This window comes from Leptodactylus fuscus, chromosome 7, assembly GCF_031893055.1.
Source record: "Leptodactylus fuscus isolate aLepFus1 chromosome 7, aLepFus1.hap2, whole genome shotgun sequence".
NCBI classification, from domain to species: Eukaryota; Metazoa; Chordata; class Amphibia; order Anura; family Leptodactylidae; genus Leptodactylus; species Leptodactylus fuscus.
The window spans coordinates 21,428,714-21,441,715 of record NC_134271.1 but is presented as its reverse complement, the minus strand read 5'-3'; the positions used below and the strand labels follow the sequence as shown (position 1 = coordinate 21,441,715).

At 45.5% G+C, this 13,002-nt stretch overlaps 1 protein-coding gene across 4 annotated transcripts in view; it reads right to left on the bottom strand.

Moving 5' to 3' along the window:
- AP2A2 (adaptor related protein complex 2 subunit alpha 2) overlaps positions 1-13,002 on the bottom strand; it is a 46,348-nt gene that overhangs the window by 31,712 nt on the left and 1,634 nt on the right. The window lies entirely within an intron of this gene.

Sequence of the window (13,002 nt, the reverse complement as noted above, 5' to 3'; positions counted from 1 at the left end):
TTAACGAATTACCTTTTAAATGTATATGTAAATGAGCCGTCCGTGCACCGTGGGCGTTCCCGTGCACCCCTCACGTCATACTCTGTTCATGCCCTCCCCTGTGGTTCTTCTATATAAGTCCCTCCTCCTGCTTTCGAATCACAGCCTCTATCCCTAGCTAGTGGTACAGGACCTATGATGACATCACTACAAGGTCCTTCTAAGTGGTGTTTATGCAGAGCAGGGACTGCAGCTCCCTGTGTCTATCATAGATCTCCATGTGTACAGTAGATCTATGCTATGATAGATGGCACAGGACCTGCTGTGACATCAAAGGTCCTGTGCCACTAGCAGGGAAGAAACAGAGGCTGTGAATCGAAAGCAGGAGAAGGGACTTACATAGAAGAACCACAGAGAAGGGCGTGAACAGAGTATGACGTGAGGGATGCACGGGAACGCCCATGGAAGGGTTCATTTACATATAATTCATTAAAACGGGGCGTCTATTAAACGATTAGCTTTTTAAAGGCTATTCAAGCATATGTTTATCTAAAATAGCAAAAATCCAGTGATAGAGCCCCATTAAAGAGGAATCTTAAGATTTTGGCAAGATATCCCCTATCCACTGCATTTGCCCGACGACTGGGATCTCCAGTAATCATGGGAATGCGGTACCCTAAGTATTCTACTTAAATGGATTGGTGGTCCGTCCGAGTACCACCACTCTTTTTTGGGGGCTGACAGATTGCCACTACAGCATTGCGCCATCTTTGGTAGCCCCATAAACCTTGAATGGAGAGATAACGCAAGTACGTCAGCCTCACCACCACTCTGATGGACATGGGACCCTCGCTCTTGTGATCAGACCCCCCCCAGTCTAGTAGTTCTTCTAACCAGAGGATAATTTATTATTATCCATATACATAGTGGTGTCAACTACAAAAGTTTTTCTTAGAGATCAGTTTCACAAAATTCTTGTATTTCCCATAAAAAACAATACTGTAGGATCTTAAACACATGAATAAATTGACATCTAAGTGCTACCACTTTTCTTAGGGAGTGTCCCTACACCATGACACTATCAGCACTGATGGGACAGGTCACTGACAAGAGAAGTGGTAACACCCATTGGCCAATTAATTCATACATTTCCAGGGAATGAAATAGAGGAACAACAAATTACGGAGTTCTATGAAAACTTAACCCAGAATGGTTATTAAGGTTCTCTATAGAAAATATGCCGGAATCAGGGGCAGCACGGTGACTCAGTGGTTAGCACTGCAGCCTTGTTGCGCTGGAGTCCTGGGTTCGAATCCTGCCAGGAACAACATCTACAAGGAGTTTGTATGTTCTCTCAGTGTTTGCGTGGATTTCTTCCCATACTCCAAAAACATACTGATAGGGAAAAATGTACATTGTGAGCTCTATGTGGGGCTCACAATCTACATAAAAAAATTTAAAAAAAGAAGAAAAGAAAATATGACGCAGTCAATGCAGATCCACAGACATAAGACAATCCTATAGACACCCAGGAAAATATACTGCAACATACATGTGCACCAAGTCCAGGCGTACCCCAGGCCACATGGATTGCCAATCCAAGAAGGTCACAGCACCACAGAGGCTTAGGCTGAGTTCACAAGGAGTTTTTTTGGTCAGGAATTTGGCCAGGAGTCCACCTAAAAATCAGCCTCCAAAAAAAGCTTCCCAATAGCGTTCTAGGCTAACCTTACACTAGCAGGTCTACCTCCAAGTGCAGATCAGGCAATGTTTCGACACACACCTGCCCATCCCTGATAATGACAGGTATTCCTGCTAACACGTTACATGATCTGCACTCCAATCCAATACAGAAAAGCTGTGTTTTCATCTGGTATCCGCCTCGGTGGTGCTATGACCTCCCTTTATGATACAAGTGTGGATACAGCCTTAGGGCATGTTCACACAGAAGAGTTAGATCAGGCAGAATAAAAAATGGCTTCAGGAATTCAGAGTAGATTTTGGAAGCCGATACTGTAACACTACCCATGATACCGTCCATTGCTGTCATCTGTCATAGGATGACGACGATGGTGACTGACGGTAGTAGAGTTTGTCTTTACATTGGGGTGACTTAGACGGACATCCAACAGAGGGGACTCCTACTGCTATCAGCACACTCCAAAATCTGCCTCCCATTCATTTACATGGGAATTTCAGGTAGAATCCGCCTGAAGATCAAGGAGGACTCTTATTGTTTCAGCGAGCCTCTGGCCCCCAATTGAATTAAATGGTTTCAGGCGGAATATGGCACCGATTTTGAGGGGAGAGCTGCTCCAAATTCCTCCATGTGAAATTGAACATATAAGCCCCATGCACACAACTGGCACAACCACTCCAATTAAAAGGACTGGCAGATATAGCCGAGAGTGGTTTTCGGTTGTCGTCATCAGCTCCAAAGCCGCGGTTTGTCAGCTTGACCGATGCTCCTTTCAAAGAGGGGACATGGGATGCTGTTCTCATCACATGGGGTATGGAGCCCCTAAAGTCGGACCCCCAACATTTATATATTTCTCATTTACCCTGTAGACCAACCCGTATAAATAGATTTCCCAATAAGAACCAGAACTTGGTGCTATGTTCCCATCCGTCTGCATTGCCAAGTTTATGTTGGCAAGAATATCACAGCCTGCAGCACTATTCCACCATCATAAACACAGAAAACCAGGTAAAGTCAACATAAATCAATGGGACCTGTCAGGAGTCATTGGAACGTGTATAAAGATAAATCCATCCAACTAGTTATTGGTCTGGAAACCATGACCGTAGTGTAAACGGGGACCAATACCTCATGGAGTCCTCCGGAGTGGTGGGGGCTCTTTGCAGTAACTGTTCACTCCGGCAAGGAAAAGTAGACGGGTGTTTGTTTTGAAGAAACCATACAAGGTGACGTTTGCCCTGAGGGACCCCACTGGTGGCACATCAGTAGTCACAGCATGCAAAAGTGGATCCAACGTTATATTAAATATGACCAACAGGGTCTCCAGTGCTGACAGCAAAGAAACAAGTATCACCGTCACACGCAGAGAAGCCGTCATGTACATACAAGATAACATGAAGGCCACCGACAATCCAGCCAAAGCCCCTGTAGATAAAGGCCCTCAACTGTCTAATGGAAGAAAGCCAAGGAAATAGTGAACTGTACGGACAGTCAGGGAGTGTCCGCTAACAGAAACAACGTCCGATATCAATGAATACACAGATCATCAAATATGAGTGAACATCAGCCAAAAATTAAAAAGAAAAATTTATGTATAACCATCGTCTGTCGACAAGAGTTTGAAAAACAACCCTTCTCCATAGGACTACATGGGCGCTGGCTCACCAGATTCTTCGTCTCTTCAAGTCAAATCGTTTTTGGGCCGTCGCTGACATTTGAAATCCCCAAAACACATTTATTGGGGAAAAATTTTTGAATCATCACATGGCAACCCCGATAGCCATTATTACAGTTCACATAGTAAAAAAATAAGGCATATCTGGCAGTAACTGAGAGGACCATCCATAACTCCTACGCGTGATCAGTGGTGGTCCCACAAGCAGTCGGACTTCCAATGATCAGGCACTTACTACCTACAATGGTCAACCGTTTAAATCTTTGGTCAACCCCTTTAAGACGGGCCTCCCCTGCTTTCTAATATTGATGGCCTATACTTAGATGTGGGACCTGCACAGATCACTGGTACTGAGGTAATACATGAGAGTCGCACCGCTCACTCGCTGTATAAACCATAGTGGTGAGTGTACGTACTGCAGCACTACCCTATTGATGTCGGGCCCCCTATATGGCTAGGCCATCAATATTAGAAAATGGATAACATTTTTAAAGGTACCTTTCCCCACCTCCAGTTCTTAGCATCTCTTAATAGTCGCTGCTCCACTGATTCCAGCACAGCTGAAATTTTCTCTCTAGTCCCTATCATGCCTGAGTAACAAGTGCAGGCAGTTTTGGTGTCTGATGTGCTATTTAAGCTCTGTAATGTCTGGTGGGCGGTGTCAGGCAGGGGGCGTGACTCAGAGCTCCAATCAGAGGTAGCCGTGTCAGAGCTCAGAGTCTCACTCCATGTCTGACACCGCCCTCGTGACGGTACAGAGCCCAAATAGCATATCAGGCACCAAAACTAACAGCATTGACTGCTCAGGAACAGTCAGGGCTAGAGAAAAATCTCTTACTGTGCTGGTATGAGTAGAGCAGAGCCTATTAATGTGAAGGGATTTGTTGGAAGTGGTGTTGTGATTTACAGCCTGGGTGGATATACCCCTCAAGGTCTTCAGGTCTCCATCTGACAACCTTTACAGAATTACATTCTGTCTTCTGATCTATAGAAAACTTCCCTAAGAGCCTGCACGGGATCTAAATAGAATATACTGGCACGGCGCTTTCCAAGCTTGATTTTAATGGAATAGACAACTACACTGAACACATGCTAGGCCATTACCCCAGGCCCACATGGCCCAAAGCAATTCCTTCTGTATATCCTTATACTGTGATTTGGTTCTTAAAAAAGCAAAGGGATGGAGTGCAAGAGACTGAATCACAGCAAATAAAGAGAAAATAGACAAAAAAAGCGAGTGTCTATTAAAAGGAAGACTAAACCTAAAAATAAATGATGAGAGGAAACCAGAAACAGAGATGTCAGTCTGCAGCATTTTCTGGATAACCCTGAGACAAACGGCCTTATAGAAATCCTGCAGTTACTGATCTCCTGCCAATCCCCTTCAACTTCAGCTGATGGCGGACTGGAAAGGGTGGGGCTTAGAAAAAGGGGAGTGGTTTAAAGGAGTTTTCTAGAATTTGCATATTGATATATTCTTAGGACAGATCTTATCTGTGCCTGCCCCACAACCATGATATCCACTGATCGGCGGTCTGAAGAGACTGTAGCATTTAGATGAACAATATAGACCCTTCACCGTACACTCTGTAGGGTATTGCAGCTCAGCCCCATTTACTTGAATAGGACTGAACTATGGTTGTACTATGTGACCCAGAAACACGACTAAGGAGGCTCTTGAAACAGCTGAGGGACGGGTTCACATCTGCACCTGGTCTCCGATTAAGCCAATCCGGCCGGTTTCCGTCTTCTGCCCCACAAAACTGGACAGGAGACGGAAACCCAGCGGTCAGCTTTCAAACCCATTCACTTGAATGGATTTGCAAAGGTGCCCACCCATGTGAGTCTTCTGCCTGTCCAGCTAAAAAAAACGTTTTCCTCACGGACAGTCAGACACGGGCGGTCACCTTTGCAAACCTATTCAAGTGAATGGGTTTGAAAGTTGACCGCCGGAGATGATGACCGGCCGGATTGCTAAACCAGAGACCGGGCGCAGATGGGAACCAGCCCTGATCGGCAAGGGTCCCTGATCTGATATCGATAACTTCTCCAAATAGGCCATTATTTAAATTTTGGTACACCCCTTTAAAAGGGTGTAGCAAGCCAGCAACAGAGAGGAGTCGCCTGAATGTAATGTGTTTTCTCCCCATGAAAATTTGGGCTTCCATTGTCGAGATTCATTTATTTCAAAATAAGCAGTCTCGAGCAACGAGGGTGGCTGTGTTGCTCCAAATAGCTACACCCCACACTTAATACACCCGCTTTCCCCCTCCTTACTTTGATCGACAAGGGTCATGTAGTAATGCTAAAAATCTCACCTGGCCCTGTGTTTTCATATTCGTGTTCCCATATTAGAGCAGTGTGTGGTGTAGCAGTTTGGAACAATGGAGAAGCCCTCGGTTCTCCAGATTGTTCATTTGCATACTGCAAAATAAATTAATATCTCAACAACAGAGGCACATTATCATGGTGACAGTCAGGTGACTCCCATTAATACTGCCCTATGGCAATAGGGAGGCTGCTGCTCTAGCCAGTTGTCTTGCAGGGCTATGAGAGGGAGGAGGGAGAATCTCCTGGGACAGAATTGTGTGTGCATTTCTTAGTTTTAATTGTAATGATACAGAAATAGGATCAACAAGGTATAGAGGGCAGTGCCAGTATATTTCGGTGCATTTTCTGTGTTTAAAGTCACAAGTATTAGCTCCGAGGGACAGGCTGAACAGGACGCACCGCGCTGAAGTCCTGTCCAATGACATTTATGGTTAGTACCGCTACAAGGAAGCAGAGTGTAATTGCATTTTCTGCTCCATAGCAGTGTTAGCCCTAATGTGTTTAGGACAAAGAAACACTTCAGATTCTATTTTTCAGTCTATAGAAAATGAAGGCTGGTCATACGTGCGCTGCAGCACCGATGGGTGGCTGAAACAGTGGAAGCATCCATCTACTCTAACTTCAGGTCAGAGGACACATTTCCAAAAAGAACCAGAGGGTCACAGATCATTACAGTTATTAAGCAATTGCCAAGTCTGACCATCTAATGTATATCGGGGTCTCTTAACCCCCAATAGTGGTCAGGGTGGGTTTACGACTTCTCTGTTGGAGACTCCATTGCAGAAACCACTAAGAATGGGCGGAGATTTTAAAAAAAAAAGAAAAAAAAAAAAAAGTCCTGTTTTGAAACAGTGGACTCCCGGGAGACCCCATAAGTGTCAATGGGGTCCACTGGTGTGCATGTGTAACCGCTGAAATAGTGTCCCGGCTTTCCTTCACTCAGGCCCCGGAAGAGAGCACAATGTTAGCGTGAACCTACGGTCAGTCGGATTTCAACATTTCTAATCTTTTTGTTCAAGACTCGGTTCCACCAAAAATCGTCCGGTATGGAGGACTTTTCCCTCTGTTGGTTTCAGTATAAAAATAGAGAAAACCCAAGGGAAGCCAAACCGATCCTATTAAAGTCTGTAGGGTCTACCAATGTCCGCAGGTAATGCTGTTATTTTCTTATGTACATTGTGAGCCCCATATAGGGATCACAATGTACATTTTTTTTTCCTATCAGTATGTCTTTGTAGAATGGGAGGAAATCCACGCAAACGCGGGGAGAACATACAAACTCCTTGAAGATGTTGTTCCTGGTGGGATTCAAACCCAGGACTCCAGAGCTGCAAGGTTGGAGTGCTAACCACTGAGTCACCATGTTGCCCTGAAGTAACCAGGCCTAAGCCTGTAAAAACTGCTGCCACATTGTAAGCTGTGGGTAACCAGCATACTGTTTTGATGAAGCTTCAACCGCACCATGCTGGACCGTGTTATAGTATTTCTCCCCGTAGTAAGGGACTCTCTATAGGAAAACCTATCACATTCTAAATAATAGCCTACCGACTACTTAGACCTGACCTATCCTGAGAATGAAGGAGTCACAGCGCTATCTCAGCACTTCCTTTTACAGTTTCCAGGAGAACCGCCAAGTATCCTTCTTCAGGACCGCAGTACCCCATTGATCAGAATGTTATAGAATAACACCTGAGGCTGGGAAAGCTGGGTGGCAACGGATATGCTCATATACACTACACAAACCACCGCTGCAGAATACAAAGACAAATGTCCTCTATAGGGGACCACACGGGTGCTCAGCCACCTCCTCACCCGAACATTAGCTTCATGACATCTACATCTAACTCCGATCCTCCAAGACAACTTCTGATTATCAAAAAGGAAAATGCGATGAGCTGAGCAGGAAAGGGTCAATCGTCAGTGTGACAGTCTATCCTATGTGCGGCCTTCCATCTGATCTGCTGTAAAGTAGGACATGCTGTACTTTACTATCTACCATCAGCCGTCAGGGTATAGCAGCCCTGGCACCCCGCGCCAGGTAAAGCCGCTCAACCATGCAAGTGTCTCTTCAATACAGATTAATGTTAGAAAGTGCCCTCCTAAATGGCGACAATTATACCGCGCACCAGGTTGTTCTCTGTTGTCAGGAGTCACATGAGAAAACCAAATTATTTTTTATGGGGAATTATGTAAATATCCAGTAATTGTTCTCCACCGCGTCTGGTTAGTGTCAGTGGCAGCAGAGGGTCGCTGTCATATCACATGTGTATAGTCTATTGTATGCCCGTGGTATCGCTCTTATTCCAGACCGAATCATCAGGGTATCTGGTTACGACGGTGTAGATAAGGCCCTATCCAATAATACAAGCTCCATGGCTTATCTATCAAGCTTTATTCCCATGACAGTGAACAGCAGCCATGACTGATATTGCTTGCACGACTTTCACACAGGATTTTCAATACATTGACAGTGAAGGGGCTATAAACAAGTCGGTGTTTGATGGAGTTCGATACAAAAACTATAATAAAATTATAGTCTATGGCAGCGGTAGGGAACGTACGGCTCTCCAGCTGTTGCAAAACTACAACTCCCAGCATGCATACTTGCTCTTCTGTTCTTGGAACTCCCATGGAAATGAATGGAGCATGATGGGAGTTGTAGTTTCACAGCAGCTGGAGAGCCGAAGGTTTCCTATCCCTGGTCTATGGGGTCTCTGTGTTTTCCTTGTGTATGCAAGTGCTTTGGGGGCTGCCTTAAGCCGGGTTCACACCGAGGAGGGGGATTGGATCAGATTTTGAGGTGGTGACCATCTCATAATCCGGTTCAAAAAACGGCTAGCCGCGACTGGATGGCGATACACAGCATACCGTTGCAGTATTCCACTCTGGATTAGGCCTAAAGGAACCCATTGAATTCAATGGGAGGCTTTTTTTTTCAGCCAGATTTTGACGTGGATTCTGCGTCAAAATCCGTATCAAAAAACCCAGTGTGAACCCGAATTTACCGTGGCCAAACTTCGGTCTCAGCTCTAGATTCCAGGGTAAAATACCTTCCCCTCTTTCACATATTAAAGGGATTCTACCACTAAACCAACATTTTTTCTAATTACCACGTTGGAATAGCCTTAAGAAAGGCTATTCGTCTCCTACCTTCTTCAGTTGCCTCCTGTAGAAATACCGGTTTTTACCAGTATGCAAATGAGTTCTCTCACAGCAATGGGGGCGGGCCCCAGCGCTCAAACGACAATGAGGGGGTCCCCATTGCTGCCAGAGAACTTTCTCCAGAGGCGCATCCATCTTCAGCTGCATCCTCCCCCGTCTGGGTCAACTCAGACACCTGCGCAGTTGGCTCTGCCAGTGAGACACAAGTAGAGCAGATTGCACATGCCAGCCGGTGGCCATTTTTGGGAGGCCTCTCTTGCTCTTGTAGTTCAATACAGGAGTGGCCTCACAAAAATGGCCGCCGGCCGGCATGCGCACTCGCCTCTGTTGGTGTCTCACTGGCAAAGCCAACTGTGCAGGCGTCACACTATGACCCAAATGGAAGACAGAAGAGGCGGTTGCAGCTGAAGATGGAGGCGTTGCTGGAGACAGTTCTCTGGCAGCAATGGGGACGTTTGAGCGCTGGGGCCCGCCCCCATTGCTGCGAGAGAACTCATCTGCATAACGGTAAAAACAAGTATTTCTACGGAATGCCGGGCACGACTGAGTAAGGTAGGAGACGAATAGCCTCTCTTAAGGCTATTCCAACGTGGTAATTAAAAAAAAAAAAAAGTTGGTTTAGTGGTAGAATCCCTTTAATAAAATAGCGATTTACAAGAAAATGGAGCTGCAAGGCTGAACAAGAGAGACATATGTGGAAACCAGAGAATCACCTCTACAAGATACTGGGATTAGGTTTATAAGTAATTCACTGCTGACAACTACTTGTGTGTTTTTACATATTAAAGGGGTTGTTCAGAGTTTGAAGATATTTGATATTGATGATCTATACAGGGTTGGGGGTCTGACACCTGAACCTATCAGCTGCCCTGTTCCTATTCAAGTGATCTAGGGACCACCACTATATGGTACACGCAGTATACCGCTTCTGGTCCATATGGTGTAGTGGTGTCCCCTGGAACTGCAGCCCGACTCTCATTCACTAGAATATTCACATACACTTCATATATGACTTCCAGTAGTCGCATCAGCTGACCGGTTCAGGTGTCAGACTCTGTGGATAGGTCATCAGTATCCTATAGCCTCAGATCCTGCACAACCCCTTTAATGTACTGTAGAATAATCCTGAGACTTTACGCCAGCAAAACTATGACTTATAAAGCAGACCCTAGTAATCCTAAATCATATATACTACTAGGGAACGCGGAGTTCTCCCCCTACGCACAGCACAGAGGACTGTCCATAGCCGGCCTAAGCTTCCCACACAGACAGGGCTCAGGTCAGCGAGGCCATAATATGCTGTGGGTTATATTTGTCTAATCTGGGATTACAACACGTAGCACGAGTCAAAATATTCAGTAGTACAGGAAGGCCTTGTTACCCCAGAATTATGTAATGCCCTCCACTAGAGGGGGAACCATAGGTAAAGCCAACCCCCGAAATCTCATGTCTGGATTAACCGAGGCTTTGTTAACCTTCTGATAGCCAGAATACACTCAGGAGTTTGAAGATACCATTCACAAACAGGTTAAAAATGGCAAAGTTTTCAGGAATTATTTTCTTTTCAGTCAATGTTTTGCTGCAGTGTTCTTCTTTAAATTAACAGGCAAGTTAAAGTGATTATCCGGTCAGGAGCTCAGAAATGTTATGTAAGGCTATGACTGGTGAAGATCTGTTGTCCATCATACAGAGGATTAGAATAACGGACATAAAATTTCCGAGGGGGGGGGGGGGGGGAGTGCAATCCCTGGGACCCTTAGGGGGCATTCACACGGAGTAGTGGCGCTGATTCTGGAACGATAAATCGTGGCAGAATCAGCGCTGATAAAAAGATTCCCATTGAGTTCAACGGGTTCTGTCTTCCGCGCGTAACACATTCAACTCAGTGGGAATCTTTTTATCAGCGCTGATTCTGCCGTGAGTTATCGTGCCAGAATCAGCACCACTACTTCGTGTGAATGCCCCCTTACAGATCAGAAGTTTGAACAGTAAGCAGTGGTCTGGCCTCTTCATTGTGCCAATGATGTTACGTTCATCGGTCACATGGTGTTAACAGCAACACAGTCCCATTCAAGTGAATGGTGCGGAGCTGCAATACCAAGAACAACCCAACTCAATGTATGGCTCTGTGCTTCAAAGTAGGGACTTTAAGGGTGGCAGACGGGTGGGGGCCGCGGGAGAGTCGGTGGGGTGCCGCTGGAGAGAGGGGCTGCTGAAGGAGAGCCGGGGTGCAGCAGGGGAGGGCCTGTGAGGTTGGGGGTCGCCACAGGGGTGCTGCGGGTGGGAGGGGTCCGGCCCATGCAGTCCACAGGGGGAACAGGGGCCCCAGGGTGGGAAAGGGCGTAAGCCCTGGGAATTGCATGGGGTCAGGTGCGTGGGGGGGTTACCGCAACCGGCAGGTGCCCAGCGAGGGACAATGGGGGAGCACAGGGTTTAGCACATGTGCGCACCGCCAAGCAGAACCAACAGCTAACATAAGCGGCTCAGCGCCACTGCCAACCTGCAGACGAAGTCGTGGGCAGATGCTAGTCTTATCAAAAAAATAAGTTTTCTTCTGCACTTCTCAGGCAGGACCACTTTATACATTTTAGAATATGAAGAGGGGGATATAAAATAATTGCTGCTCCTTCACTTTGCTATTCTTATAGTATTTTAACACTGCTAGGTTGAGATAGTAGATAAGAGGCTACTAGTGCACAGAATAAGGCAATAAATTATTTAACTAGGAGAACTCCACTGAAACCCCTCACTTCTCCATAGAGCTCTGTGTGTCAGGCTGAATACAGAAATGGATATAGTGTAAGCCAGCAGCCAGACTGAAGATAAAGAACCGAAGAAAAGCTTAAAAAGTGAAAAAGGAATCAGATCTCCTATATATAGGGTAATTATCCATTTTTGATAAATGATGTTTATTTAGAAAGGGGGAGGGGTGGAGGATGTTTAGACAAGTGTAGGGATTTCTAGTTATCCCGGACAACCCCTTTAAAAGGAAATCTTCTGTAGCATTTGCATAGATTTCTGCTAACTCAATTCAAATGAGTTTTCAGAAGAATCTACAACAAATCAATGTCTGATAGACCTATTGCTAACATGAACCCCCCAGGTAGTGTCACCCCCCACTCTTCACATCCTCATTGACAAATCCAGACGGTCAGTGGTGGTCAGGTTTTACACAAACAGCATAGACATCTGAGCTACGCTTTCTGTAACTCCCATAGAAGTGAATGGAGTTATGGAAATGGAGTGCAAGGATGTGCTAGGCTGTTTCAGCAACGCCCCATCTGGATTTGAGACTGTCAGAGTGACGGAGAACCATGTGGCGGGTTCTTTTTAGAGAAAAGGTGTGGGACTAGATAGATAGATAGGAGATAGATAGATAGATAGATAGATAGATAGATAGTGGAAGAAAAGTCAATAACAGCGACCCATCTTCCACAGCCCCATAGAGATGAATGGTGCGTATACTCAACTACGACCAAACTCATACAGGGAAACAAGGGACCCCTGTTCTCTTGATCAGTGGAAAGCTCAGCAATCAGACTGTTGCCATTTACCATAAGGCTGTGCAATTCATCAAAAAATAACCAAAACTGAATAGCAACCACAATAAGCAACGTGATTTTGTCTACATCAATAATTGGGCTCAGTTATTACAGTCTTTGTGAGGTTCTTTCTTTCGGACCAAACATGTCCACATTGGAACTATTATACTCAAGTCCAATCACAGGCCTCAGCGGTCCCAGACACCATGCCGAAGTGCCAAAGAAAACAGGGAGCCATGCCGGAGCCCAGGAATGGTGAGTAATATTATCTTATGTTTACTCACCTCCCCTGGGCCTCTGCTTTATTATAAAGAGACCCCAGAGCATAATGGTTTTGGATTGGTTGTGTTCAAGCTGAACAAAACAGTCGGGTGAACCTTGGAAGACAAATCTTGTGAGGGTCGCCAAACACCTCCTCTTACTGAAAAAGGTTTAAAGGGGATGTTAACCAAAATAATCACCATTAATCATAATTGAGAAAATTTCCACAATTTTATTTCGGTCATCGTTGTCCAGCCCTTGCTTATCTTGTAGATGGGTGGACCAGTACAAAACATGGCACAACCCTTTAGGCTAAGGTCACAAGCTGCAGAAATTCTACCTTTTTCTTGTAT